Source organism: Sceloporus occidentalis, unplaced genomic scaffold (assembly GCF_023333645.1).
Source record: "Sceloporus occidentalis isolate IW3139 unplaced genomic scaffold, rSceOcc1.0.p SCAF_5, whole genome shotgun sequence".
Lineage (NCBI taxonomy): Eukaryota > Metazoa > Chordata > Lepidosauria > Squamata > Phrynosomatidae > Sceloporus > Sceloporus occidentalis.
Genome location: NW_028316985.1, coordinates 62,988,421 through 63,001,988, shown reverse-complemented (window position 1 = coordinate 63,001,988; position 13,568 = coordinate 62,988,421). Strand labels below are relative to the sequence as shown.

The 13,568-nt window shown below is 41.7% G+C and overlaps 1 protein-coding gene across 2 annotated transcripts in view; it reads right to left on the bottom strand.

Annotated features, from left to right (window-relative positions):
* PRICKLE1 (prickle planar cell polarity protein 1) overlaps nt 1-12,577 on the bottom strand; it is an 84,984-nt gene extending 72,407 nt beyond the window's left edge. The window contains exon 1 of one of the 2 annotated variants that reach the window (XM_089524268.1): nt 12,498-12,577. The gene's annotated coding sequence lies outside the window, so the exon portion shown is untranslated. The remainder of the gene's footprint in view (nt 1-12,497) is intronic. The other variant, XM_089524272.1, reaches the window with a different exon arrangement.
* Nucleotides 12,578-13,568: the final 991 nt, after the last annotated feature.

The following is a 13,568-nucleotide window of genomic DNA, read 5'->3' as shown; positions in this document are numbered from 1 at the left end:
CTGCCCAGCATTAGAGTAGTCTGTCGGTCCATGGCAACAGTGGTTTCAGCTGCAGAAAGCTCCCTCCTCTAAGAAAACCATAAGTCAAGAAGAGGCCTTTTGAAAGCACAACAGAAACCTATTGAGATCTGGCCTTCTTGCTACTTAGGACTTTGCTCTCCTGAGCAAAGCAGCTTCTGATTTAGTTTCTTTTGTAAATAAAGGGAGAATTTATTTCTCGAGTAGGCGGACAGTTGTCTTGTTCTTTCGAGCACACTGGGCAGTGAGCAAGGACATTTTGTTGGCTTTTTGCCCAAACTGTCTAGACTTATAGAAAGAGCACAAAGGAATTTATAGGGTTACATTTTACTAAAATAAACAAATGTGCACTCTATTATTCCTTTCTTCTGTATTCATAAGAAACAAGATCTAAATCACTCCAACAATCAGCCAGAAGTTAAAACTATATTTATTACTCAAGAGCTTCTCTTTGTGCCTTGAACAAAGTTACCCCTATGATAAACAGACTAACAAAGTGATAGAAAGCATTCCAAAATTCCTATGTTCTCTTGTATGTTTCAGGAAGTATCTTTGAAAACATATGATGAATTTCAAGCTCAACTTAAATTCTACATAAGTAGAATATGTATATTATAAACAGATACAGACACATTAATTATTCATTCTAAACCATATAATATAAGCCAGAGGCCAAACAGTTCAGATGTGTGTCAGTTACTCTTTCTCTAATAGTTTCCTTGTAGTATACCAAGTGTTTTAAATTTTACAAAGGAAGAGCAGGATCTCTTAAGAAAAAAAGCATAACTAATCAGTGTTCAGTGATCCTGAACATGAACTCTTGATCATCATAATAAAAAGTGCCTGGCCATATAAAACAAAGTTCCAAGTAAACCTACATTAGCTGTGAGAATTTTAGGAATCGAAAAGCACTCAACAGCCTCATTGGAACATTAATGGACCATGATTTACCTTATGGGAAATCTGCCAGAAGCAAATGATGATGTTCTAGTCATGTAGATTTTTAGACCACTGTTAATAAACACTAACTATAACTAGTTGGGACAAAATAAATGTTTGAAATGGATAAGAGCCAGTATTACCACAAAGCTCTCATTCAACTAAGGAGGGAAACTAACAAGGTTGCTTAAGATATCTTGTGCTGCAGATCACAAATGCCAGACAGGAGGTCACTGATTGTGCCCCAGTTATCTAGCCCTTCTATTCTGGGACTTTATTCTGTCCCACCACAAAGCAGAAAGCTGGACTACTAGAATGATTCACCCCTGTTCTAATTTAAGCTCATGGTTGTATGCGTTCAAGTCATTTACAACTTAAGGTAACCCTAAGCCAAACATATCATGGCATTTTCTTGGCCTGATTTGTTCAAAGGGGGTTTGCCATTGGCTACCTCTGAGGCCAAGAGTGTGTGTTATTTACTCAAGGTCACCTGTTTCCATGCCTGAGGGGGATGTGACTCTTGGTCCCCAGAGCCCTTTTCCAGCACTCAAACCACTACACCAGGCCAGCTCTCTAATCAAACTAAGGGTATGTACACTTAAATGGAACTACTCAACACATAAAGTCAGAGATCTGGATTAGTTGTGCTCTCTGATTTAGTTGTATGTTGTGAGTAGGTGGATATGTAAAGGATACACCTTCACTGTAATCAATAAAAAACTTTACATTGCTTTGCAAATAGACATCCCTCCTTTCTTCTTTCCATCTTTCTCATCTCATTCTCTGATGTAGAGTGTAGACTCTTTCAGAAAGTTACTTGTGCATTTTGGCCTATGTAGCTCTGTTAAACTAATAGCACTACATAAAAAACAAAAATGAAATCACACCAAGCCATGATCTGCACTAACCACACTGCAGAGATGAGCATCTAAACTCAGAACAACTATTGTTTGAAGCAGTTTTAACACAATTTTCTATTTCCATCTGCACGCTAGTCCCAATGGTTTGTCGTCAAACAACATGCCAAACCAGATAGCACAAGTCATGTCTTATAAAGCATGAATTCTCCTTTACATCTTGTTTGGATTCCAATTATGATTTCCTGCTAGATCACAAAACTTGATTTGTCAAGTCACTTTTCCAATCTGAAGGGTGTTCAGGACCATATAGGTTTCTGTAAACTAAGGCCTGATACAGACTGCCAAAATAAAGCTGCTTCGGGTCTCTTTGGTGATATGCTATTTAAATGATGCATGGGTCCTAAGAGTCCAGAGGTCGCGCCAAAGCCACACTCCATTTCTAAGCACTGGAGTGCAGCTTTGGTGCAGCTTCCGGATTCTTAGGACCCACGCATCATTTAAATAGCATATCTCTAAAGAGACCCGAAGCAGCTTTATTTTAGCAGTCTGTAACAGGCCTAAATGTCTATTCCACTGCTTAAGCATCTTCCTTCCTGACCTATTAAAGACAAAGTACTAGTGTTTCCCTAACTTCTTGTGCTGGTGAAGTTCAACAAGCATGGTGATGCTGTTCTGTAGCGAACAGCTAAAATTCCATGGTTTCTAAGGCAGCTATGGGTGTGTTCCAATTGGCATATGGCACTACACATTCTGCATTTACATCTGGTTTTTTTCACAGTGGGGCTGACTGTGGAGGAAGCTTTCAGTTGCTTTGTACAGATCACTACCAGGTGGGGGTTTGGCTTTTCAAGACCTAGGGCCTCCAGGTGGGTGGGTGGTGGGTGGGATGGCTGGGGAAGTACCAATTAAGATGGTTTCTCCCAGAAGACTAATAGATCTGCATGGTTTCCTGACAGTTTTGCAAGTTCTCCTTCTCAGGCCATTCTTTCATGGCTTTGGTTGACTTCTGAAAATATCCCATATGGATGCCACAGTTGCTCCTAAGTGCCCTCCTCCACTAAGCAGAGCACAACAAGCCTCACAATTTACAAGGAAACAGGATGATGAAACAGGTAGGACAAGAAATTGATTGATCTAGCTGAAATGCAGGGCAAGACTGACTGAACATGGTTAGAACCCTTCTGAAGGCTTATTCTGTGACAGTGAGGAAATTATTCAAAGTTTTCAAGGACCTATTACATGTGGGGGAAAAAGTGGACCACTCAACCAGTCAACAAATTACTATAGTCCATTTTGACATTGATACAATCCATGGGCGAGATCCACCAGATATAACTTCAGTGTCTGCTTTTCCAATTAAGAGGCACTTACAAATGTATACAGCCTGAGGATTAGAGATAAAATTCCTGGAACGATGAGCCAAATTATATGACCCTTATCTTTCTTTCTTTTCTAAGATTAATTTTTATTAGTTTTTAGTACAGTCTAGTTTATAATCCAAATAATATACAACCAAAGAAGAAAAAGAAAGGAAAACATTAAAAGAAAGAAAAAGGAAATCTTAACAATCTTGACTTCCAATCTGGATTCATTGCCAAAGTCTCTGCTGATCTTTGCTCATCTCCAGTCCTTTGGCAGCTCACCTGTTCTCCAAGATTTATTTTGGAAATTATGGCAAGTGCTTCTGCTAGTCTGAAGCTGGAAATAAGCTTAAAGATGCTGGGGGGAGGCACTGCAGGAAAGAAGTGGGTTAAAATAAGCTGGATGTGTCTTTCTATCCTCCACTTGTAATTAGCATTATCCACCCTCTGCTTTACTTTTGTTTGACAGCCAGTCATGTTTGAAGATATGGGCAAGCTGGTATCCTTTGCTTCAACAACCGAGTCACTTCAACCGTATTCGCTGTGATATTTTAAAAGCAATGAATCTAAAGGGAAAGCTGTTTACAAAATGCACAACAGCCAGAGGAAAGCAAGTATCCCTATTTAAACTAAATACAAGCACAGTTCCATTCTTGAAATGCACTTAAAATGCTTTTGTGTGCATGTGTACAGGTGGTTTATGTTGCCAATATTGCACAAAACTGGCAATAGTTCAAACAGAATTGTTACTGAGCTCAAAGACAACAATTGTGAGATAAGGGACCCTCAGCTGATATTCTAAAAAGGACAGCTGGTTGAAACTTCAGCACATAATGTTCTTGTAGATATGCTTGAATTTCTTTCTGAAGTGCATAGTCAAACAATCATTCACCAGACAACCTGACCTAGAGAGTAAGCAAAAGGCAGCAAAAATCCAAAGAAGAGTTAAAAAGCAGAAACACAAAGCTTTCATACACTAGGCAGTGTATCTTAGACCATGCATAGCAAACTGATGGATCATAAAGACTTCATCCAGGCTTCTTGCATTACGTTAGACATCTGTACTGCTCCAAATCCAGAAAGCACCCCACTCCACATCAGCAGAAACATTCTTTCAGAAGCCCAATGCTGGCACAGTGACTGTAAGCTCAGAAGAGTCCTCCAAGTATTTCTTACACTGTTTTTTTGGTTATTTTTTGCCCTGGGAGTGCCACTTTTTTGATCTAGTCCATCAGTGAACAGGTCTGTAACCTGTTCTCTGGAGCATACACTCTCATTCTTAATAACAGTGTTTTATATCTGCATAGTACTTTTCAGTGTTGAAAATGTTGCAAGTGCTTCAGACACCTCTTATTGTAATTATTACAATAACCTTGTAAGTTAAATCACTCTTTACTCAAAAACACAGCTGTGTTAGTCTGGAATACCAGTATGCAACGGGATCTTGTAGAACCTTTTCAAACTGAGAGAAAGAAGCTGGTAGCATAAGCTTTCATAGACTTGGTCTACTCTTCCATAAATCTGAGAAAGACCAAGAGGAGAAACAGACAGTCATAATAAGTAGGTTTCCATCTGACTTCGAGGCAAGACATAAATGACGTACGCCTTGAAGCTGGCCAAAAAGTGTACCCAAGCCACACTATGGGAAGAAAAGTCGGACTAAAAAGGAGCTTGATTTTCCCGCGTCTTCTCGGAAAGTGCGCACCTTCGCATGTACATATAAATGCACTGACACCAGGCTGGCTCCAAAGGAGCGCTCTTTCCAAACCTCAACCCTAACTATGCATGTAAACACCCCATTGCAGGACCACATTTAAAAGGGGCAGAGCTGCTGTACCCAAGCTGTGAGGGTGACAATGCCCAAAAGAAAAACCATGACACCTCTCATGGAGATGAATACAACAAAACAGACAAAGAGGTGGCATGGTGTGATGGGGGACATGATTGTACCTTGCCAGTATCTGCATGGGCACACTTCTGTTCTGATGTCATGTCCCTGTGAGGTGTTATACATGCAAATGCGTGCAGGTTCACAGGGATGGCCATCCAATGGGATGGCAGTCACCAGTGGTGAGGGGAACAGTAAAAAAAAAAAAGTACCTAGAAGCACAGCTTGAAGCCACACCATGTGTCATGACATGCCCACTCCAGTTGGCTTGGGAACAGGTAGGTGTGGTTGGTGCGGTTTCAATGCAGCTTTGGAAAAGGCAGCTTCAAGCCACTTTTTCCTGCCTGTCTGTTTCACCCCCATGTCTACGAAAGCCATGCTACCAAATTCTTTCTCTCAGTCAGTCTCAAAGGTGCTACAAGATCCCTTTGCATACTCATTCTTTGTTGTTGTTGTTGTTGTTGTTGTGTATTTTCCAAGTCATTTCCAACTCACGGTTACTCTAAGGTGAACATATCATGGGCTTTTCTTGGCAAGATTTGTTCAGAGGGGGGTTGCCATTACCTTTGCCTTCCTCCAAGGCTGGGAGAGGGTGACTTGTTCAAGGTCATCAAGTGGCTTTTATCATTCCCCATAGCATAAAAGGGGAGTAGGCAAAGATGGAAAGAATTCGATTTTGATTTTCTGCAGGGCAGGGGATTGGATTGGATGGCCCTTGTGGTCTCTTCCAACTCTATGATTCTAAACTCATAACAGAGATGTGAACCAAACCAGGGACGTCAAGATTCACTGTTCAGTCATTTAACACCATACAGCTCTCCTTTTTTTCCTACTATCAAATGGACTACACAGGATGGAAGTAACTCCCCCACATACAGTGGAAGGAGGCAACCCTTCCCCTTGGTCAGTCCACAGGCTTCCAGTGGAGGTCAATAATAATTGCTTGCAAGAGAAGGGATTCAATTTTATCAGAGCTTGGAGAGAGGAGTGTATGGCTTTCAAAAGACCCTCATGGTCATCTTAGAACAGGCTCAAGGGAGATACGCCATGGGTTAGTAATACTTATAGGACCATGGGCCACTTTTCAGGTTGCTCAAGCACTTGAGTGCAACAGGCCCAAAAAGCATGGCCTAAGGGGAAAAGACTCAGTGGAGTCTTTTTTAAAAAAATGAAAAAATAGATAACATAAAAATAGACTACTTATTTTATCTTTTAATTATTTCAATTATTAATAAAATTAACCCAATTTATTAACAAGAAACATTTCCTCACACATACCTCCTTATTATAAAATTTATATTTCTGTATAAATCAGCTTAAATGTATTTAAACTGACTTCTGAATGGGATGGTGACCATGATATTGACTATCCCATTGACTACAATGTGTTTTCATTAAATGTAGCTGACACTGTCAATTTGTATCCTAAAAAAAATATGCAGAGAATCTGAGTCACCGCGGGCCTACAAAAAAGGCACAGGGAGGTCTCATGCAGCCTGAAGGTCACACTTTGCCCACCCCTTCAATAAGTTAACTGTATATCCTCATGTTTTTGCTTATCAAAACTCCAAATTATGATGATAATCCAACAATTACCTGCTCCTAAACTCAATTACGTCAATCAGTTGTAGTGTATTTAAGTCTGTGATGACTTGTAGCCCATGGTGTTTCTCCAAAAGGTAGGAAAGAAAGAACAAATGAGAAGGAAGCAGCAAACTGATCTTCTAGGCACTATTCCAAGAAGAGGTAAATGACAGCAGCTTTGGGGTCGGTTGCCTTCTTTGTTTTTTAAAGAAATATTAAATGTTTATGTTGGCTCACACATCCCTCTTGGCATCTTAATTATTGTGCATATTGTGGAAATTCATTCTGCAGAGAAGTGATAGTAAGGGGGAAAGCTTTAATGAACACACACTGGGTTGCTTTACCATGTTCCTAAAGCGACGCTAACAAGAAGATTAATTCATTTAGAGCAAAGTCTAAACATGAACACAATATAATGGCAAAGACAGAATTATTACATAGCCCTTGAGAAATTTTTCTCAAGAACTGGAAATACCCTTTGACAATCGACCCAGAACTAAGGAAACTGCATTTGGAGAAACTGTCATCTTGGCAAGGAGGAAAGTGATCTGATTGGTCTATCTGCGTAATGTTGCCAGAAGTGTCATGACATCAGTGTGCTATAAGTTGTAAAACATGTTGCTTCTCACCATTCTTCATCTGAATGGGAAAGTAAGAAGAATCTAACATTACTTTTCTCCTGCTCCTGTTACTGCCTAAAGCAAGTAAAAGGTGCTGATCTGTATATTTAGAATGGTGATGGTGACACTGTGTTCATATCTTGTACTAATGTCACAAATACATATTGAACAATCTTACATAATTCTACCACTGGCAATAGCCCCTTCATTTTCATTAGCTTAGCTGTTGTAATATCACAAAACACTGGAGAACATTTCAGCTGCTGAAAGGGGAGAGTAATAAGGAATGATATGTCAGTTGGACTTAAAAATGAGAGTACAAATAAGCTTACACCCAAGCATAAAATCTAAAAAGTTTGTGTCTAGTTAGTGCGGGTAAAGGTAATGCATGCCACACATCTTGATTTGAGCTGAGTAACTGTCTTGGCTATCTTCACATGGCCATATGAATGGACCTTTTGTCCATTCATAAAGGACCTTCACTCTTCCCTTCATGCAAATCCCACTTAAACCAGGAGATCTCAAACTAACTAGTTACACATTGGATTCAATTGGTTCTAATCTCCAGAAGAAGCTAAGATCCTAAATCATGGTTTAGAATCATGGCTTATTCTGAAGCTAGTAACCAGTTTCCTGGTTTAAATACAACTTGCTTAAAGGGAGAAATGACACACTACACACACAATCCAAGTTTTTTTCTTCTATCTCTGTAAAGATGTTCATAGTGTATTGGTTAATAAACCAGAAGATATAGTTCAAGATCATATTAGGCATGAAAATGTTCTACATAATTTAGTTGAGTTATAAACTGGCCAGTAGAGCAGAAAAGTTCAATTCATAATTTAAATATAGGGTCATAGAGGTTTTGGTCATGTAACTGGACAAAAGCATACTCTAGGAACATAGAATGATGCCTTCTAGCAAAAGGACCACTTAACTAGTAGCTCACTATTACATATATTAACTTGCATTGCCTTTGTAGCACCTTTATACCACCTGTTTCCCACCCTTACAAGATGCAGAAACTGAAGCTGAAAATGTTTTACATATAAAGCACATGCTCTGATCCTGAACTATAGCCCTTCCTCATGTCTATGGTTCTTATTCATGGATATGTCAATTTTATGTCTGTGAATAAAACTTACTCATGACCATACAACAGTTGGAAAAATGAGACACAATTTGGTCTGCCAATTAAGCAAATTGACTGCTCCTCAAAAGAAGTATTACAAGCTGATGTCTAGTGATCATATTAAATATCACTCCAACTATCCCTTATAGGGCTCTGTTTCCTGTAGAGCAGGCAAGAGAGATTCCAATGTGCTGAGCCAACACACATAAAACTAATGTATTTTCTAGGACAACAGGGGGAGACAGACCTAACAGAAGAGTACAAAGTTCACCAAAATATTCCTTTACTATCCATGCCACAGCCAAGAAGCAAGAACAAAATATTTCATTATCTCTAACAAGCAATATTTTGTCAAAGCTGTATATCCTGGATATAATCTAGAATAACTATTTCTGAAAGATACAAGATGGCATGCTAGTTTTCTTTTCTTTTAAAAAGATTTCTCCACATTCTACCATTTAAAGAGAAATACTCAGATTACTTCTATTTCTGTATGGAAATCTGTGCACTTCACGAAGTTTAAATCAAGGCTTATACTCCAAGCACAATTTGCTACTTTGTATTGGAGGAATTCTGGCCCATTTGTGCTGTCTATGGGGTTTTGTTTTTTTTAAAAAGAGTCCTAAACAGCAACAGTATTTAAAAAAAAAAAAACTTTAAAAATACAATTACCTTTTCAGTTATGCCACAGGATATTAGGGAAATCCAGACTCTCCTGTTGCTTTTAGCCACATCTGACTCCAATCTTAATAGCTCAGCTATTAACCCTGTAAGATTTCCTCCCCCTCCCTGCCCCACAGCTGATGTTAAAGTTTTCCTAGGTAACTAAGTCTGACTGAGTGTAATATCCATGACTACAAAGAGAAAAAGCATTATAAGATGTGACTTTGAATGTGATCATATGCAAACTGACTTAGAAGTCTGCCTTCTTGCATCCAGTGAGATTTATTTCCAAATAAGGGTGCAGAAGGTAGTAGGTTTAAGGCCTGATATAAGCCCCTTCAGTGCAGTGAGGCTTATGTCCAAGTGAACACTCATAGGATCAAGCAGAAGTATCTATTTTCAAGTAGTATTTGTTAGTGCAATGGTTTCCTTTAAACTTAAGCATCTGATGAGCCTATTTCCCCCCCTTTTGCACATAGTTAAACCTATCTGCTTGTTAGTAACATTCTTCCACATTAACTCTCTCCCAAATATTTCAGCAGAGCTAAAGACAAGGAACATAATTCTGGGAGGAAAAACCAGATACATGATGCAAAATTCCTGCAGGCAAAGAGTATGTGTGGGAAGAAACACAACTAAGTAAAGGTAAGCATTCTGAAGCACATCTCAAGCTATGGGGAGAGATGCATGACAGCCATTTATTTCTGTCACCTTTGTACATTAGGATGTGGGAAATATATAGGGTTGGCATTTAATCCTTTGCATAAACATTGAGCTAGGACCTTATAAAGACTTCCCCACTGTATTTCAGCTCCCCAATGGTTGGTATTTAAAGGCACTTAAACTAGCCCCCCCCCCCCAAGAAAAACAACCCACAAAAAGTTGCATTTTGCTTTCCTTTGCCCCCAGCTGGGGGAAGAGTGACAGACAAAACCTTTAAGGCATCCATCCAGCTTTAAGGTTCTGGATGGAAACACTCTCCACCCCAGTCAGCCAAGATAAATGGTTGCTGTATAAGTTTGAGATCATGATGGAAAAGTTTGTCGTCATTTGAAAAGGAGGGGAGAGGGATGTGCGCCACACTTCAAAGAGGCTCTCCGAGTGCAAGAGGAATCCGTACCCTTGGAAAGTTAAATGCAAGCTGATTTTCCAGAACAAGGGGGTGTGAAGCATTTCTTCCTTCAACCTTAGAAGATTCTTAGGTCCTGACAAACAAAACCATACCCCCTTCCCTTGGGGCTTCCCAATCCACAAAATAAGAGAAGGGAGTCAAAACATTTGACTGCTGGGCTGAGGATAATGGAGAAAGCAAAGCGTTGCAGGGGGAAAAGTCAGTTGTCACCCAAGTGACAGACAACAGCTGAGCTCACACATCTGGAGTCCAACTCAGGCAGGCATGCTGAAACTCACACCCATCTATAGCCATGGCCTGTGAGAAAGACAGATGGAGTTGTCTTTCCTAGGAGAGTTAAAATAATAAATACAGCCAGATACTCTGGAGAGAATGCCTCTCCGGCTGCGTGTGCTTTACCAATCCTTTCGCCGCCTGATTGCAGTCTAACAGTTCACCAAGGGCTTAAGAGATAAATACCGCTTTTTCTACGTGCCAAGAGTTTTAATTATACCCATGCCCTGACCTTGATATAATAAATGGCTTCAGATATATCCTAATTCTATGTTTCGTTCTGGGTGCTTCTACCTCTCCTTGTGAGTGTGTGTGTGTGCAAGCTGTGTGCTCAGAAGACACAACCGTGCAAAGTCCAAAAAAAATCCAGAGGTTACAGTTTTGCACCATACCCATCTTTCCTTCGACGTCTCTAAGCAAATCCTGGCTTTCTATATTTAAAAGGGGGAAAAAATGAATTTCACATGCCAGATTCCTTCTTCCTCTTGCAGGGTTTTGCAATCTGCCCCAGCTTGGATTCAATGAGGCTGACAATAGTATTTTCATAGCATTGCCAAGCAAAGTCAGTCCACAATCTAGTTGCATCCACACTGGAGGAATAACCCGGTTTGGTACCGCTTTAACTGCTCTGGCTCAAGGCTATGGAATTCTGGGAGTTGGAGTTTGTTGTGGGGCCCAGAGCGGAGCAGAGCAAACTCCAACTCCCAGAATTCCATAGCCTTGAGCCAGAAAGAGTTAAAAGTGGTGCCAAACTGGGTTATTTCTCCAGTGTGGATGCAGCCTAAAATTCATGGCACCACCTTATACTGGACCATTGAGCCTTGAGATTCGAGAAAGAAAACATTGCATGGGATGCTTCAGAACTGAGACCAGGGACTGTCCCATGAGGCCAGGCAGTGGTCCCCAATCTGTGCCCTTGTTGGACTCCAGCTCCCAGAAGCCTCAGCCATGTTGGCCAATACTCTGGGATTCTGGGAGCTGAAGTCCCAAATCCCTTAAAGGGCAGAGTTTGGGGACCACTAGTCTCAGGCTTCACCTCTTATGAAGAGGGATCCCAATTCCAGCATTTTAAAGGCAGGGAAAGAGGAATGACAGAGACAAGTCGCCAAACACATACCTAGGAGTAAACCACGAGTAGCTAGCCCTCGAAGCCCCGATTGCATACAGAGGAAGAGCTCAGGGTTTGGGGGTCTTGCAAACGTAAAAACGCAAGATCGGTGCAGTCCCATTGAAAAACGTCACCTTTAGGTGCTCAGTCCCAAGCAAAAGGGGCAAGGAAGGGGTGGCCAGCAACATCAAGGTTGAGGCTGTCCCCAGAAAATGCGGGACGCCGCTGGTCATTTCCTGCAGGAATCCTTGCTTTCTTTCCCCTCCCTCCGGACAGCTGCCCCCCCCCGGCCCTCTCTCCTCCCACTCGTCACCCGGGGGAGGGGCTGCGTCCGGACTGCAGAGGGGATCCGGGCTGGCACCGTTTTAGCTGCCGGGGGGGGGGGGATTCTGGGAACGGGAGCATGTGAATAAGGACGCTGCACCCCCAATAAAAACTCTGTAGTTCCAAAGGAGGACTCTGCATCCCCAAAAGAGGACTCTACACCCCTCCAATATGGACCCCATACCTCCCAGTGAGGACTCTGTACCCCCCAAATGAGGACTTTCTACTTCCAAATAAGGACTCTGCAAAAATTCATGACTTTGCACCTTCAAAGAAGGACTCTGTACCCTCAAATGAGGACTTTTCACCCCAAAGGAGGACTGTGTACCTCCAAAGGAGGACTCTGCACACACACACACACCCCTGACATTTCCAGTTCCCCGGACTCTGGGGGCCAGGAAGCCCAAGGAGGACTCCTCCCCCCAAGCCCCCAGTCCCAAGACTCCCTGGCCTTGGCCCCCGTTCCAAAGTGGGCTGGAACTGGATTATTCCCCGCAGTGCGGACGCAGCGAGAGGGAGAAGGCGGCTGAGGCTGCCTCCCTGGAGCCTTCTCCTCTTTCTCCTTCTCCAGGAGAAGCAGGAGCCAGGGACTCACCGTGGAGCAGAAGAGCCCTCCAGGCAGGAGCTACGAGGAAGAAGAAGAAGAAGAGGAGCTGGGGACTGGCTTGGGCTCCTGCTGCGGCTGAGGCATGGCTCCTCTGCTCTGCTGCATCCCGAGCCCGCGCCAGAGGACTGCTCCCTGGACCAGCTCTGGGTCGCCCCCCACTCTGGCATCCCCCGAAGCCCATTGGCTGGAGCAGGGCGCCTTGGCCAATGGGGTTGGGGCTCTCCGGCGCTTTGGAAAACCCGGAGGGGTGGATTGGGAGGAGGAGGGGTTTGGGGAAGGGGCTCCGGAGTGTGCAGCTGGGGCTGCTGCTGCTGCTGCTGCTGCTTTGGGAAGCAAGGGAGAGGCAGCAGGGAAAGCACCCAGGACCTTGTCTTTCATTTCATTTCATTTTATTATTTTTTATTTTATTTTATTTTAATATTTTTATTTTAATATTTTTATTTTATTATTTTATTTCATTTTATTATTTTTATTTTATTTCATTTTATTATTTTTCATTTTATTTTTTATTTTGTATTATTTTTATTTTATTTTTTATTTTTATTTTTATTTTTTATTTTTTATTATATTTTATTATTACTGATGGGAGGCGTAGGGTGACAATGTTATTATGTGACATTGCATTGATACTGTATTTTATTGGTGTATTTTAACGTGAGCTGCTTAGATCATTCAGAGGAGTGGGATATAAATACATTTTATTATTGTTGTTGTTGTTGTTGTTGTTGCATTATTGCAATTATTATTGCAGGAGGGCTGGGAGTCCTTAGCCTAAAGCAGTTCTCTCCCCCCCCCCCCCCCGACACATCCTCCATCCCCAGCCTTCCTGTCTGGGGAGGGAAGATTCCAAACTGCCCTCCATTTTGAGAAGCTTGGATGGACATATAAAAAAAACTTATTTATTTATATATTTATTATTTTTACTTGATCCTGTCCTCCCTTTTTTTCTGGAATGTCTTCCCTTTCACCTTGGCGGAGAGAACATCTGGACCACCAGGTGCCCTCCTTCTTCCAGGACCTGTCCTCCATGTCTGCCTCCTGTCCAAGGAAGAATGCCAA